At 38.7% G+C, this 16,466-nt stretch overlaps 1 protein-coding gene across 15 annotated transcripts in view; it reads left to right on the top strand.

Annotated features, from left to right (window-relative positions):
* The window catches only part of GNGT1 (G protein subunit gamma transducin 1), a 340,161-nt gene that overhangs the window by 209,588 nt on the left and 114,107 nt on the right, over positions 1–16,466 (top strand). For 3 of the 15 annotated variants that reach the window (XM_072784136.1, XM_072784135.1, XM_072784138.1), the window contains one exon: positions 6,890–6,993. The exons of the other annotated variants lie outside the window; for them this stretch is intronic. The gene's annotated coding sequence lies outside the window, so the exon portion shown is untranslated. The remainder of the gene's footprint in view (positions 1–6,889; positions 6,994–16,466) is intronic. 15 annotated transcript variants of the gene reach the window in all.

Raw genomic sequence — 16,466 nt, 5'->3', positions numbered from 1 at the left:
AGATCTATTTTTAACTCTTTGAGGAACCTCCACAAGTTTTCCAGAGTGGCTGCACCAGTTCACATTCCCACCAAGAGTGTAAGAGGGTTCTCCTTTCTACACATCCTCTCCAACATTTGTTACATTTGTTGTTTCCTGTCTTGTTAATTTTCCCCATTCTCACTGGTGTGAGGTGGTATCTCATTGTGGTTTGGATTTGTATTTCCCTGATGGCAAGTGATGTGGAGCATTTTCTCATGTGCTTGTTGGCCATGTCTATGTCTTCCTCTGTGAGATTTCTCTTCATGTCTTTTGCCCATTTCATGATTAGATTGTTTGGTTCTTTGCTGTTGAGTTTAATAAGTTCTTTATAGATCTTGGATACTAGCCCTTTATCTGATAGGTCATTTGCAAATATCCTCTCCCATTCTGTAGGTTGTCTTTTAGTTTTGTTGACTGTTTCTTTTGCTGTGCAGAAGCTTCTTATCTTGATGAAGTCCCAATAATTAATTTTTGCTTTTGTTTCTCTTGCCTTCATAGATGTATCTTGCAAGAAGTTGCTGTGGCCGAGTTCAAAAAGGGTGTTGCCTGTGTTCTCCTCCAGGATTTTGATGGAATCTTGTCTCACATTTAGATCTTTCATCCATTTTGAGTTCATCTTTTTGTCTGGTGTAAGAGAGTGGTCTAGTTTCATTCTTCTGCATGTGGATGTCCAATTTTCCCAGCACCATTTATTGAAGTGACTGTCTTTTTTCCAGTGGATAGTCTTTCCTCCTTTGTCGAATATTAGTTGACCATAAAGTTGAGGGTCCACTTCTGGATTCTCTATTCTGTTCCATTGATCTATGTGTCTGTTTTTGTGCCAGTACCACACTGTCTTGATGACCACGGCTTTGTAGTACAACCTGAAATCTGGCATTGTGATGCCCTCAGCTATGGTTTTCTTTTTCAATATTCCCCTGGCTATTCGGGGTCTTTCTGATTCCACACAAATCTTAAAAGGATTTATTACAACTCTCTGAAGAAAGTCCATTGTATTTTGGTAGGGATTTCATTAAATGTGTAAATTGCCCTGGATAGCATCGACATTTTCACAATATTAATTCTGCCAATCCATGAGCATGGAATATTTTTTCATCTCTTTGTGTCTTCCTCAATTGCTTTCAGAAATGTTCTGTAGTTTTTAGGGTATAGGTCCTTTACCTCTTTGGTTAGGTTTATTCCTAGGTATCTTATGCTTTTGGGTGCAATTGTAAAAGGGATTGACTCCTTAATTTCTCTTTCTTCACTCTCATTGTTACTGTATAGAAATGCCACTGACTTCTGGGCATCGATTTTGTATCCTGCCACACTGCCGAATTGCTGTATGAGTTCTAGCAATCTTGGGGTGGAGTCTTTGGGTTTTCTATGTAGAGTATCATGTCATCGGTGAAGAGGGAGAGTTTGACTTCTTTGCCAATTTGAATGCCTTTTATTTCTTTTTGTTGCCTGATTGCTGAGGTTAGGTCATCTAGTACTATGTTGAATAACAATGGTGAGAGAGGACATCCCTGTCGTGTTCCTGATTTCAGGGGAAAGGCTCTCAGTTTTTCCCCACTGAGAATGATATTTGTGTGGGCTTTTCACAAATGGCTTTTAAGATGCTGAGGAACGTTCCCTCTATCCCTATACTCTGAAGAGTTTTGATCAGGAATGGATGCTGTATTTTGTCAAATGCTTTCTCTGCCTCTATTGAGAGGATCCTATGGTTGTTGTTTTTTCTCTTGTTGATATGATCTATCACGTTGATTGCTTTACGAATGTTGAACCAGCCTTGCATCCCGGAGATAAATCCCACTTGGTCATGCTGAGTAATCTTCTTAATGTATTGTTGGATCCTATTGGCTAGTATCTTGTTGAGAATTTTTGCATCCATGTTCATCAGGGATATTGGTCTATAATTCTCCTTTTTGGTGGGGTCTTTGTCTGGTTTTGGAATTAAGGTGATGCTGACCTCATAAAATGAGTTTTGAAGTATTCCATCCCTTTCTATCTTTCAGAACAGCTTTAGTAGAATAGGTATTGTTTCTTCTTGAAATGTTTGATAGAATTTCCCTGGAAGCCATCTGGCCCTGGACTCTTGTGTCTTGGGAGGTTTTTGATGACTGCTTCAATTTCCTCCCTGGTTATTGGCCTATTCAGGTTTTCTATTTCTTCCTGTTCCAGTTTAGGTAGTTTGTGGTTTTCCAGAAATGCGTCCATTTCTTCTACATTGCCTAATTTATTGGCGTATAGCTGATCATAATAAGTTTTTAAGATCGCTTGTATTTCCTTGGTGGTGGTGGTGGTGATCTCTCCTTTTTCATTCATGATTTTATTAATTTGAGTCTTTTCTCTCTTCTTTTTAATAAGGCTGGCTAATTATTTATCTATCTTATTAATTCTTTGAAAGAACCAAATCCTGGTTTTATTAATTTGTTCCACAGTTTTTCTGGTCTCTATTTCATTGAGTTCTGCCGAATCCTTATTAACTCTCTTCTTCTGCTGGGTGTAGGATCTATTCTCGGTTTTTTCTCCAGCTCCTTTAGTGCAAGGTTAGCTTTTGTATTTGAGGTTTTTCCAGTTTATTTGAGGGATGCTTGTATTGTGATGTATTTCCCTCTTAGGACCGCCTTTGCTGTATCCCAAAGTTTTTGATGTATCTTCATTCTCATTAGTTTCCATGAATCTTTTTAATTCTTCCTTAATTTCCTGGTTGACCCTTTCATCTTTTAGCAGGATGGTCCTTAACCTCCACGTGTTTGAAGTCCTTCTAAACTTCTTCTTGTGATTTAGTTCTAATAGCAAAGTATTATGGTCTGAAAATATGCAGGGGACAATCCCAATCTTTTGGTATTGGTTAAGACCTGATTTGTGACCCAGTATGTGGTCTATTCTGGAGAAAGTTCCATGTGCACTTGAGAAAAATGTGTATTCAGTTGCATTTGGATGTCAAGTTCTGTAAATATCTGTGAAATCCATCTGGTCCAGTGTGTCATATAAAGCTCTTGTTTCTTTGGAAATGTTGTGCTTAGAAGACCTGTCGATTGTAGAAAGCACTACATTCAAGTCACCAAGTATAAGTATATTATTATCTAAATATGTCTTAACTTTGTTTATTAATTGATTGATATACTTGGCAGCTCCCATATTCAGGGCATAAATATTCATGATTGTTAGGTCCTCTTGTTGGATAGATCCTTTAAGTATGATATATTGTCCCTCTTCATCTCTTACTACAGTCTTTGGCATAAACTTTAATTTATCTTATATAAGGATGGCTACCCCTGTTTTCTTTTGAGGACCATTTGAATAGTAAATGGTTCTCCAACCTTTTATTTTCAGGCTGTATGTGTCCTTATGTCTAAAATGAATCTCTTGTAGACAGCAAATAGATGGGTCTTGCTTTTTTATCCAGTCTGAATCCCTGTTCCTTTTTTGGGGTTATTAAGCCCATTCACATTCAGAGTTACTATTGAAAGATATGAATTTAGTGTCATCATTATACCTATTCAGTCCCTGTTTTTGTGGATTGTTTCCTTGGACTTCCTCTTTCTATTACAGAGTCCCCCTTAGTATTTCTTGAGAGCTGGTTTGGAGGTCACATATTCTTTCAGTTTCTGCCTATCTTGGAAGCTCTTTAACTCTCCTTCTATTCTGAATGAGAGCTTTGCTGGATAAAGTATTCTTGGCTGCATGTTCTTCTCATTTAGGACCCTGAATATATCCTGCCAGCCCTTTCTGGCTTGCCAGGTCTCTGTGGAGAGGTCTACTGTTTTCCTAATGTTTCTCCCCATAAAAGTTAGAGATTTCTTGTCTCTTGCTGCTTTAAGGATCTTTATCTTTGGAATTTGCAAGTTTCACTATTAAATGTAGAGGTGTTGAACGGTTTTTATTGATTTTTGGGGGATCTCTCTATCTCCTGGATCTGAATGCCTGTTTCCCTTCCCAGGTTAGGGAAGTTCTCAGCTATGATTTGTTCAAATACATATTCTGGGCCTCTGTCCCTTTCATTGTCCTCGGAAACCCCAATTAAACGTAGATTTTTACCTCCGAGGCTGTCGTTTATTTCCCTTAACCTATCCTCATGATCTTTTAATTGTTTTTCTCTTTTTTCCTCAGTTTCCCTCCTTGCCATCAACTTGTCTTCTATGTCACTCACTCGTTCTTCCACCTCATTAACCCTTGAGGTTAGGACCTCCAGTTTGGATTGCATCTCATTTAATTGATTTTTAATTTCAGCCTGATTAGATCTAAATTCTGCTGTCATGAAGTCTCTTGAATCCTTTATGCTTTTTTTCTAGAGCCACCAGTAGCTTTATAATTGTCTTTCTGAATTGGCTATCTGACATTGAATGGTAATCCAAATTTTGTAACTCTATGGGATAGAGGACTGTTTCTGATTCTTTCTTTTGAGGTGATTTTTTCCTTCTAGTCATTTTACTCAGCGCAGAGTGGCCAAAAACAAGTTGTACTGGAAAAAGGAGAAAAAGAGAGAAAAAAAGAAAAAAGAAGAAAGAAAAAGGGCGGGGGGAACAAACAGAAAACAAAAAACAAGGGGGAGTATCCTCTGATTCTAAATCCCTCGTCTTCCCCTGGAACTTCCCAGTGCTGCTTGGTCAATAACTTGCTTTTCCCCTATCCTTCTAGCTGGTCTTCTGGGAGAGGGGCCTGCTGTGCTGACTCTCAGGTGTGTGCACTTGGAGGAGCTGCTCAGCCCCCTGCCTGGTGCAGGGCTCAGTGGGAGTTGTTTACCCTGTTTATCCTGTGAGGCCACTGTGAGGCTCAGTGGTGGTTGTTTATCCCGTGAGGCCCCAGGAGGAAGAACAACAGTGGCAGCAGCCAGCTTTCCAGCCCTGGAGTCAGGTCTCGTGTTAACTACCGCAGCTCCCAGTCTGCAGGGGCCTGGATGCTCGGGGGCGGGGCGCTGATCTGAACAGCTCGGGGCCGACCAGCCGCAGGTGCGTCCTTGCTGCCCTGTGCTCTCCCAGCCTTCTCCTGTTCTGGGGGGAGCGCCGGATCCTGGGCTGTGTACCCCAGCGCCCTGGGCTCCTGGGCCTGCGCCGCTGGCATTGCAATCCCCGGCAGCGCAGCTCCCTCCGTCCGGAGCTGCCTCCGAGCTACTCCCGGGTCCAGCTGGCGCGCTGCAGCCCTTTAGGGAGCTTGGGCGCCGGGTATGGCGCACTCTCCCCGGGGTGCAAGTGCTCTGTTAGTGTCCCCGGGAGCCTGAGGGCATCCCCACCCCTCCTGGGGTCCTGCCCGAGCTCCCTGCGGGCGCCTTTCTGTCCGGGAAGATTGGTGCAGCTCCTGCTTCTCCGGGCCTGGGCTTTCCTGTCCTGGGGGCACTCACCTCGGCCTTAGCCCGGCTCCTCATGGGGACCCCCCCACTGGATGCTTTTTTGTTTATTTTTTTTCCATTTTCCTACCTTGATAGAAGCCCAAACTCTTCTCACTGTAGCATTCCAGCTGTTCTCTCTTTAAATCTCAGACCGAATTTGTAGGTTTTCAGGATGATTTGAAAGTTATCTAGGTAGGTTGGTGGGGAAAGGTGACTTGGGGACCCTACTCTTCCACCATCTTGCCAGCAACTCCTGAAAAGTATTTTTAATAGGACTTACTAAGTTAGGAAAAAATACATGGAATCCAGGGATCACTAAAAGAAATACTAAACCTCCTGTTTTGGATGGGGACCTTGAATCCTCTCATCTGGAAATAAGAGTGAAAGCAAAATAAAACCTTTCTCTTCAGATCTAAAACCTAACTACAGATCATCTCATGTGTAATTGAATTAGGGAATCCCAGGATAACTAGTGTTGGTAAATATCTGCCCAAAACTAATATCCAGGAGGAATGTAACATTATATCAATTTTCAAATTATCTTCAGATTTGTTTATTTTTATTTTCTGGCACCCAATAAAAACTAGCCAACCTATATATAAGAATGTAATTTTAAACATAAGATAAATAAAAGACAATAGAAACAAAATCAGAAGATATCCAGATAAGTTATAGTTACCAGACACCATCTAAAGTAACTACACTTGGGCAGCCCAGATGGCTCAGCAGTTTAGCGCCACCTTCAGCTCAGAGTGTGATCCTGGAGTCCCGGGATGGAGTCTGTGAATTGAGTCCCACGTCAGGCTCCCTGCATGGAGCCTGCCTCTCTCTCTCTCTCTGTGTGTGTCTCTCATGAAAAAATAAATAATCTTTTAAAAAAATAAAGTAACTATGCTTAATATATTAAGGAAATAAAGCACAAAATCAAAAATTTATGTATAAAATCGGAAACTCTAGAAAAGAACCAAATGGTAATTCTAAAACTGAAAAGTTGAAAAATTTTAAATATAAAATTAAGAACTTGATGGAAATTAAACAGTATATTAGACATAGCTAAAGAGACAATAAAGAAATTACAATATACGTGCGAAGAGATCATCATGTGTAATAGATTATAATCTATTATAATCAATATAGTTAGTTTACTATATAGTTATAATTATATAACTAGTTATAATTAGTTTTACTAATACTCCTTTACCTATTTAAGCCATAGGCCAGCAATGGTCCCCTCCTCAGTTGGGCAGTATTGTTCTCAGGGTTACCCTCACCTGCCTCAGTAATTTTGCATTAGCTTCCATCAGTATTCTGCAGCCATTTCTTCAACCTCTCCTCTTTCAACTACTCTGCCTGGAACATTCTTCCTCACTATAGCAGACACAGTGTCAATATATTTCTATCCTGATTTAGTCACTCAGTTACTAGTTGTTCATTTGTAACTCAACAAAACTAAATTTAGGTCTGGTGGTAATGCTGGGTGATATATAACTTCTCTTTTTGATCCTAACACTCAACATCATCAACAAAAACAAATATATATGTTATATATTTCAGACACTATTGTAGGTGCTGGGAGATGGGATGCATCTGTGAAAGCAAAAGGGAAGCTAGCAAACAAACACCAAAAAGTTAAAAAAAATCTCTGTTCTCCAAGAAAGGTAAATGTACCATCAACAAACAATAGATATAAGTAAATAAATAACTATAAATATTCTAGAATGTGAATTACATGATGGTGAGTACACAGTGTTGTTTTTCTTCTTTATACTACAATTGAGCTAAGGTTGAAAGAGACATGTATTTTTATTATTTTAGTTCTAGAAATCTGTTTAGATTAACCTTATGACCCAGCATATGGTGAATTTTTTAAATGCTCTTTTATGCTGGGAAAGAATGAATATTCGGTGAAGTATTCTTTACATTTGGGTTAGATGAGTTTTGCTAATGACAATGTTTAATAAAAATTATTTAACAACTTTTGCTCTTACTCATTTTTTGTCTGCACAACTCATTACTGACAAAGGTGTGCAAATTTGGATCATTATACTGTTCATTTCTCCATCTTTCTTTTTACTTTTGGTAAATTTTGCTTTACAATTAACAAGGATATATAAGTTAGGTGCATGAAAAGTTGGAGTTATTTTATGTTCTTTGTGAATTAAACCTTTAGTATGACAGGCCTCTCTTTATCTCTGATTATCCTTTTTGCCTTAAAGTCTTTTTTTTTTTTTTGCTTAATGTTTGGTGTTTGATATGTCAACTTAAACTTTTTTTTAGTTATATTTGTATTACGTAGTTTCTCTGGAGCATTTCTTAGCTCCAGGTCTTCCGTAAGCCTGCAAGCAGTGTGCTGGCTGAGACTGTGGACATCACAAGGTTCTACTAGGGGAGTAGCTTCTAAGAGGTCTCATGTGGCTTCACAGACTATTGACCAGAGAATTGGTTCTCTGCCATATGGGTTTTTCCATTAGAGCGGCTTGAAATATGGCATCTGAGCTGTTCTCTCATGCTCTTGCTTGATTGTCCTGAGGAAAGTCACCTGCTATGCTGTGAGCTTTCCCAGAGAACTGAAGCCTTCTAACTGCCACTTGAGTGAGTTTGGAAATAAGCCTTCTGATGACTGTTTCCCTGGCCAGCACCTTAATTGCAGCTTTCTGAGAACCTGAGCCAGAGGCACCCACTCAAGCCATGCCAGTATTCCTGACATAATAATGGTTGCTATTTTAAGCTGCTGAATTTTAGGGGTAATATGTCTATGCAGAAATGGATAACTAATACTAAACTACCAAGTGTTAAGTTTTCTGGCTTATAGAAACTATGTAAGTTATTTTCTTATAGGAATAATCTTGTTTAAATCAATAACATTTGCTTCCCCCACCCCCCAATTTTATTAATATATAGCTGACACACAATATTGCATAATTTTAAGGTATACAGCATAATGACTTGACATGTGTATATATTTTGAAATGATTACCACGGTAACTTTAGTTAACATCTGTCACCTCAAAAAGTTAAAATTGTTTTTCTTTGCAGTGAGAATTTTCAGGATTTGTTCTCTTTTCAAATATACTATAGAACATTGTTAACTATAGTCATCATTTTATCCTCAGTATTTATTTATGACTGTAAGCTTGTACCTTTTGACCACCTTTACCAAATTCCCCCACCCTTGCTTTTTTTAACTGATTAAAATCAATACAGAAATTTATTATATGGCCCAGTGGTTATCATACAAATCTCAAGGGCTATGTCTGGGCTTAATAAGTGACTGGAGCAAAAACTAGACTCTTTTATTTTTTTATTTTTTATTTTTTAAATAATAAATTTATTTTTTATTGGTGTTCAATTTGCCATCATACAGAATAACACCCAGTGCTCATCCCATCAAGTACCCACCTCAGTGCCTGCCACCCAGTCACCCCCACCCCTGCCCACCTCCCCTTCCACCACCCCTAGTTCGTTTCCCAGAGTTAGGAGTCTTCCATGTTCTGTCTCCCTTTCTGATATTTCCCACTTATTTTTCCTCCTTTCCCCTTTATTCCCTTTCACTATTATTTATATTCCCCAAATGAATGAGACCATATAATGTTTGTCCTTCTCCGATTGACTTATTTCACTCAGCATAATACCCTCCAGTTCCATCCACTAGACTCTTTTATTAATCAAGATCACCCTTTCATTTTTATGTTATAGTTTTTCTGTTTCTCCCTCTGCATGATTACAGATACTTTTCTGCCTCTATCTTATTAATATGTGTCTATTTTAGTAAACCTTCCTGAATACAAGTTATGTATTATGTAATACAAGTCCTAAGTTATGGTGTACTTGTAGTTCTGTGCTGATACATTTATTAACTTATACTTAAAAGCTAATCCTTTTCAACTGAAATTGTCCCATTTGGTTTGGTTTAAATCCCAAATCCAAGTGCTAAGAAAAGACCAATACGAATTCCCTAGAGGTGTCATTTCTCGGATTCAGTGTGATTATCATTCACCTCTACTCCCATTTGGAATTCAACTCAACTGAGAAATTGGGACAAAAGTCAGAGTGATCAAAATACCCATTTTGTTTCTGGGAAAGCTACTTTGCATGGGGAGGAACATCATTTCTTTTTAAGACAGCTGATCCCCCAAGCTTTCCAGTGATATCTAAAGCTATTAATTGATAGTGACTGTACATGAAATGTGAAGGAATTGGAAGTTGCCAAAAACCTATCATTTGCACTGACCAATAGGAAGCATAGTAGAATGGAAATGCCTACCCTAAAGGCCTCTTGAGAGTTGAAGAATCATCAGTTAGTCTGGCATGGGACTCAAAGATCTGCTTTTTTATAAGTACTGGGTGATTTTGAGGTGGTCCATGAAGCACACTTTAATAAACAGCCAAAAAAGAAGAGCAACTAAAGAGAAGAAGCAAGGAAATTGCACAGAGGAAAAGAACGGAAAATGAAATACACAATGGGGGTGACAGGTAAATTTCTGTGGGTGTCAAGAAGTTTGTGTACATTTGATCTCATCTTGAGATATATAACTATTACATCTTTCAGGAGTTAGTCAAATATTTCAAAATGCTTTCTTATTAAATTGCACAGTATTTTAATGATCAGCAAACTTTTTCCATAAAGGGCCAGAAAGTAAATATTTTAGGCTTTGTGGGCTATACAGTGTCTTTTCACTCGATCCTGCCATTGTGGCACAAAAGTAACCATTAATGATATGTAAATGAATTGCATGATTATGGTTCAGTAAAACTTTATTTACAAAACTGGCAATGGATGGTATTTGCCTATGAGCCATAGTTTGCCAGTCTCTGATAGTTAGTTGATTAGTAAGTATTGTCAGCTATTTGAGGAACACAGGAGAGTTAATTGCATTTCTAAAACTTACATAGAAATTCAACAAGAACATTAAAATCTAGGTTAAATGGTAATACATCTTTTTAAAAATTATAAATTATAAAAAAATAAAAATAAATAAATAAATAAAAATTATAAATTATAAAAGAAATTTATAAATAAAAGTGCTGGGGTCTATTTGGTAGGTTTTGGATATCTAATGTACAATAATGTGATTACAGTTAACAATACTAAATTGTATACTTGAAATTTGCTAAAAGGGTAGATCTTAAGAATTCTCACCATAAAGAAAGAAGAAAAAAAAGAAAATGGCAACTATATGAAGTGATGGATATGCTAAATAGTTTTATTTTCTTTTAAAGATTTTATCGATTGATTGATTTTAGAGAGTAAGAGAAAGAGAGAGCACATGGGGCATGGGGGGTAGGATGGGGGAAACAATCTGAAGCAGACTCCACACTAAGCCCAGAGCCCAGCATGGAGCTCAGCCCCATAACTTTGAGATCATGATCTGAGCCAAAATCAAGTCGGACACTTAACCAACCGAATCACCCAGGTACGCCTAAATAGTTTAATTTTATAATGTATATGTGTATAAAATCATCAAGTTGTATACCTTAATATATGTAATTTTTAAAAAATATTTTATTTATTTATTCATGAGAGACACAGAGAGAGGCAGAGACATAGGCAGAGAGAGAAGCAGGCTCCCTGCAGGGAGACTGATGTGAGACTCGATCCTGAGACTCCAGGATCACACCCTGGGCCAAAGGCAGGCACTCAACCACTAAGCCACCCAGGTGTCCCAATATATGTAATTTTTAATTACTGATTATACCTCAATAAAGCTGGGGGAAGAAAAGTCTACTTGGCAAGTAGACTCTGCTGAGCAAAGAACAATTGAAAATAATAAACTACTTATGGTCCTTAAAAGAAAAGATACTTCTTCTGAACAACTTTATAGTAATTACGAAGATTATAACATATGCTGAGAAAATCATAATGGAAGGAAAATCATTATTTTTTAACTTGCATCTAAAGAATATTAGTAGGAAATCTTAACATATGAGAAATGTCTTATTAAAATATGGAGAAGACCTCTCCATCCCTCTCATTGACTTTAAAATATTGCTTACATCTAAGGAAAGGATTTCTGATATTGCAGGTTCAAATATATCATCAGTGCCCAAATGTCAAGGGTTAAGAGATGTTCAATGAAATGTGGTTAGTGAAATGTCATGTGGCAGGATTTCAATCATGAAATGCTACAAAATGAGGGGTCATGGCAACCTGTGGTGTGAAAGAAAATGTCAGTAATGGAATGGAAGTAAATAACACTATCCTGCTTGTTATCTAAATGGACACTTGGCAATTCATTTCATCTTCACTTGATCACTCGGCTTCCTCTCTATGATCTGTGCACATGTGAGTGCCCCCTTTTGCTTGCTTGCTTTCTCCCCAATATACATTGTAAGCAAGCACTGCTTAAATACTTTTAAAAGATGAACAAAAACGATATAAAATAGAAAACCCCACTGAGCTCAAAGGTAGCTATTATTTCTCACAATATACTCAAACAAAATATAGTGAGTCCAAGATATTATACTGTGATAGAAATGAGCTCTTGAGCCAGTTAGATTTTAGGAAATTACTCATAGTTTTTCAATCTGATAGTTTTATCGAGAGAAAGGCAATCTGAGCTCTACTTTCCTGTTCTGTATGATTTGTAGCCATTTTTTTCATGTTTTCTAGCACAACTTTATCTGCAGGACTGTGTAGTGTCTGCCACTGTGGAACTGTGTTACACACAAATACTGCAGCCAAAACATAGCCAATTTGCCAGGAATTAGACCAATTTGTGTAAAGTTGATAGTAGCTTTGGAAATAGATATTGCCCTGGAAGTTGGTAGACTATTTCTTCAGTTACCAGCCAACTAACCAGACTCCCAGTACCCTCATTCTTGTGTAGTCTCCCCTGTAAATCTGGACTTGCTCTGAAATATGCTTTAACCAATAAAATGCAGCAGGATTGACTTTGTATCAGTTCTTGGCTGAAGCCTTAGGAAAACCCAGAGGCTTTTGCTTTTGCACTTTACATTTTTGCATTTTGGGAAAAGCCAGCTGCCGTGTAAGAAATCCAACTACCTTGAGCACACTGTGCACATGGTCAAGTTGACCATATGAAGAGTACACATGGTTGAGAAATGAGGTGTCCAGGCAATAGCAAAAACAGAGGCCCTAAGTATATGACCCCAGTGGAAATGAGGTAGCCAGCCCCTGTCACTTGAGCCACACCAGATGTACTATGTGCTAGAAAGATGAGCTGAGTCAACCCCACTATCCTCTGTCCAAATTCCTGTCCCACAGAATTGTAAGCAAATAAAAGGTGGTTGTTTGAAGCTACTGAGTTTAGGGATGGTTATGCAGAAATAATACATAACTGAAGTTGAACAAGAGAGGCAATCACAGGCAAAGCCAGAAAAGGTAAAGACCATAGTAACCTAATGATGTTCTTGAGGGAAATTCTGGGAATGTCATTGTATATAACCAAATACACTCTGCCATAGGTGCCCTCAGACAAATCGTGTACCATTACAGCAAGGAGTCTTTTAAAAATGAGAGGAAATAATATGGTCTCATCAAACAAGGGATATATATATATAATATATATAATATATTATATATTACATATAATATATAGGACATAGCTTTTGGGACATAAGTCCTATCTGGGGGGCAGAGAACAAAAGCATTCCTTCTGCATGTTACTTTTAATGGAAGACTCAAGAAAGAGAGCAGAATTTGTCAAGTTTTGAATTTCTATATTTGCATTGGTAAACAAAAGTTTTGATATAGGCAAGATATTATGACCATCCTATAGAAACAAAATGGACACTCACTCAAAATTTGGTTTGGATATTGAGACTAAAGACAACAAGTTTTCTGGGGAGAGCAGGGCAGATTTCTCAGGCTGGTTCAAAAATGTCTTGAAAGAGTATAGGAAGGAGGCTTGCTTGAGGTTTTCATGGTGGAGAGGGAGAGTGGAGTAGAGGAAGGGTTCCCTTACAGAAAAGGGTATGCCTGGTTTGAATTTCTTATCAGGGCCAAAGAAGGGAGCATCTGGGCTTTCTTATTAGCCTGTCCAGACGTGAGACAAAGGAGAAGAAGCAATGGTGAGGCTCAAAAGCTTTCAGTAGGGCAGCCCCGGTGGCTCAGCGGTTTAGTGGCACCTTCAGCCTAAGTCCTGATCCTGGACCCGGCATCCAGTGCCACGTCAGACTCCATGCATGGAGCCCGCTTCTCCCTTGGCCTGTGTCTCTGCTGCATGCGCTCTCTCTCTCTGTGTCTCTCATTAATAAATAAAATCTTTTTAAAAAAAGCTTTCAGCATTCAAACATCTGAAAACAGAGTCAAACTCTTTGTTACAATCCAGCCCTTAATGTTTGATGACCAAAATGTGTCATGTTCATTTCAATGAATTTGAACTTATTTAAGAAGGCCATTATGCATTCCATGAAGCCTATTGCATGAGACTGGCAAGAGGAAAAACAGATCCTTGAATGTCTTCTTCAAGAGCCCAATGATATATGTACTCTGAAAAGTAAATGAGAGCCTTGGTCACTATCAGTATCATCTAGAACTCTGAAGAGGATAAGAAGAGTCTTGATGAGGCTATGGATTTTAGCCTATACACTAAATGTGTATAGAAACATGTGTGACCTTGATGTATGTTTGAGGTGTCTATGAGGCAAAAAATTACCAGAGTTCTCAGGGTAAAGAACTGAGGGAACAATAGTGGATAGGGAATCGTTATTGCTGCCACTGAGTAGAGCAGATATCCAGACCGTTTGTGATGGTTCAAGACACTAAAAATGTGCAGACAGGGCTGATTGTTGGCCAAGGCATCCAGTGCTAAGATACCTGACAACCAGGTTTTTATCACCTGAAGTCTGACCAATTGTGCTGATTCTTGTGTCCTGTCCTTTATGAGACATCCTGGTTAAGGAATGGAAAGCGGCTGCTCTCTGGGGAGCTCCATCATTTGTGATGGTGATAAATAATTTCACCATAAAGTTCACAAACTCTTTTTGCTGTTCATTTAATTGATCCCAAGGGGCTCAGATAGCCAGATACTTGGAGACAAGTTATCTTCTTTTATACTGTGGCATATCGCAGGAGATTAAGGACAGAGGAGGCAACCCCTCCTGCGGGAAGGATATGTCAGAGAGCCTGGGCTTGTCTCTATCCTGTAGCAGGTCACCTCAGCAGTCAAGCTGGGTTTGAGGGTTGCTGCTTCCATGATCCAAGACAAGGAAGACAGCTGGTTATGAAGTGTCACATGTCCAGTGTGGGGCCAAAAATTGCCAGTATAATGGCATACAGCACTGGGTCACGGGAGACAGTTTTTGCATCAGAAGCCTCCAGGCAATGAATGATCATTATAGGTGGTCAAGAGACTCCAAAAGACATGAAAAGAGGTTGCAAAAGCCTCTATGACAGAGGAGTCTTTGGAGTTACTAATGGGAATGTGTATCGTACAAAATTGAAACAAATTCTAGGGAATTTTGTTGTAATCTACAATAGCAAAATATTTACCAATTGCTGTTTGTATGGAGTCAGAAATTCCAAGAATATTGGTACAGAAACTTAAATATGTGAGACCAAGGCCTCAAGGTTGCAGTTATTTAGTATGTGGGCCCATTCATTCTTTACAAATGTAGGAAGAGGGCAGATTAAACAATTAAATGGATTGGAAGTGGGAATAATTACCTCTTCTCTAAATAAGACTTTTACAGTGTAGTTCAGGCATTGAAGGCCCCAATTCTAATGTGAGCTTTATTAAGTATTTTAACTGGAGAGAGGGTCCATGTAGTCCTATTTTGTCAAGCTAATTTGTAAGTGCAAAGACTTAATTTAATTTTTAATTTACTATTCATTAGGTCAGGACAATTATGATCATTATAGGACATTTTTGGGCAATAGGTGCTATGAATACAGGGGATTTAGGCAAGACAATAGTTTCAATAGCTGACATGAGGCATGTGTCCTCTACTTTATGTTCAGTAATTCCCCTAAGATCATGGGGCGGGGGTGTACTTTGTTTCAATTTAGTGGGATTCCCCAGTGTAACTGTAATTTGAGCTCTCATATTTATTAAGGCCATAAAGGTTTGCCATTGATATGAGAGTTAATTAAGAACCTATACTGTAGTGGCACAAAATCTAATCAGCATCTTTTTTTTTTTTTTCTAGTTTTCTCTGTACATTACTAACTTTTGGATTTTCAATTGGGTCAAATTGTGGATTGATTGATTGATTGATTGATTGATTTAGTATGTTTCCTGCCTCTCTCCCTCCCTCTTTCCTTTCCTCCCTATCTCCTTTCTTCCTGCTTTCTTGCTTGCTGTGTGTGTGTGTGTGTGTGTGTGTGTGTGTGTGTGTGTGGTTACTGGATATACTTCAGTGGGCTTTTCCCTACCCTGCTCATATTATAGGCTTCTTACTCCAGAGATCCTTACATCAGTATCATCAGGATTAGGGACCTCACCTCTGGCAATGGTTGAATTAATTCTTGACTGTGCTACAGGAATGCCATGGATGTTTTTCCTTATACCCCTAATGATAAGTATCTCTTTTTTTGGTGACAGAGACATAAGTGCAACAGCACCAGCAAAGGCATTTTATAGTGTCCCAGTGAGCCTCCTGTCTTTAGGATTGTAGAATTCAGCAATTCACATTTTCAAATAATGACTACTATTCAAATGGTGACTGTTCTTCCTCCACTGAGTTACTACCCAATGTGCCCATGTTTATCACACAGGGTGTAATCTTTCCCTTGAACTCTCTATGAATGAGGGCATACGCCCGACTGAGACACACCAGGTCACAATTGGTCACAAAGCAGTAGTCATTCTCTAAAGTTAGCGTCAGTCAAGTTTTTGCTAGAATCAGGACCCATAATTTAATCTAATACATACAGATGGGTTCAGACTGAGACACATGACCCAGGGCTGCTTTAATAAGGGACTGAATCACATACTTCTTTCCCTAAAAGCCAATTAATTATTAAAACTTCTAACTTAGGTTACTTAAATCTATAACAGAGGTTCAGTAGAACTCAGAAAATAGAGCACAAAGCAGTACACCTCAAAAAGCAGGCTAGCTAGCAGGCAGCAGCTCAAAATACATGCTTGCCATCAGACAGTAGAATCTGTTAGTAAGCCAAAGAAACAGAAAGACACCCCCCCCCCCCCCCCGGTGATGGTGATCATTG

Source organism: Canis lupus, chromosome 18, assembly GCF_048164855.1.
Source record: "Canis lupus baileyi chromosome 18, mCanLup2.hap1, whole genome shotgun sequence".
NCBI classification, from domain to species: Eukaryota; Metazoa; Chordata; class Mammalia; order Carnivora; family Canidae; genus Canis; species Canis lupus.
The sequence above is the reverse complement of the archived record's forward strand: the minus strand, read 5'-3'. Positions and strand labels throughout refer to the sequence as shown.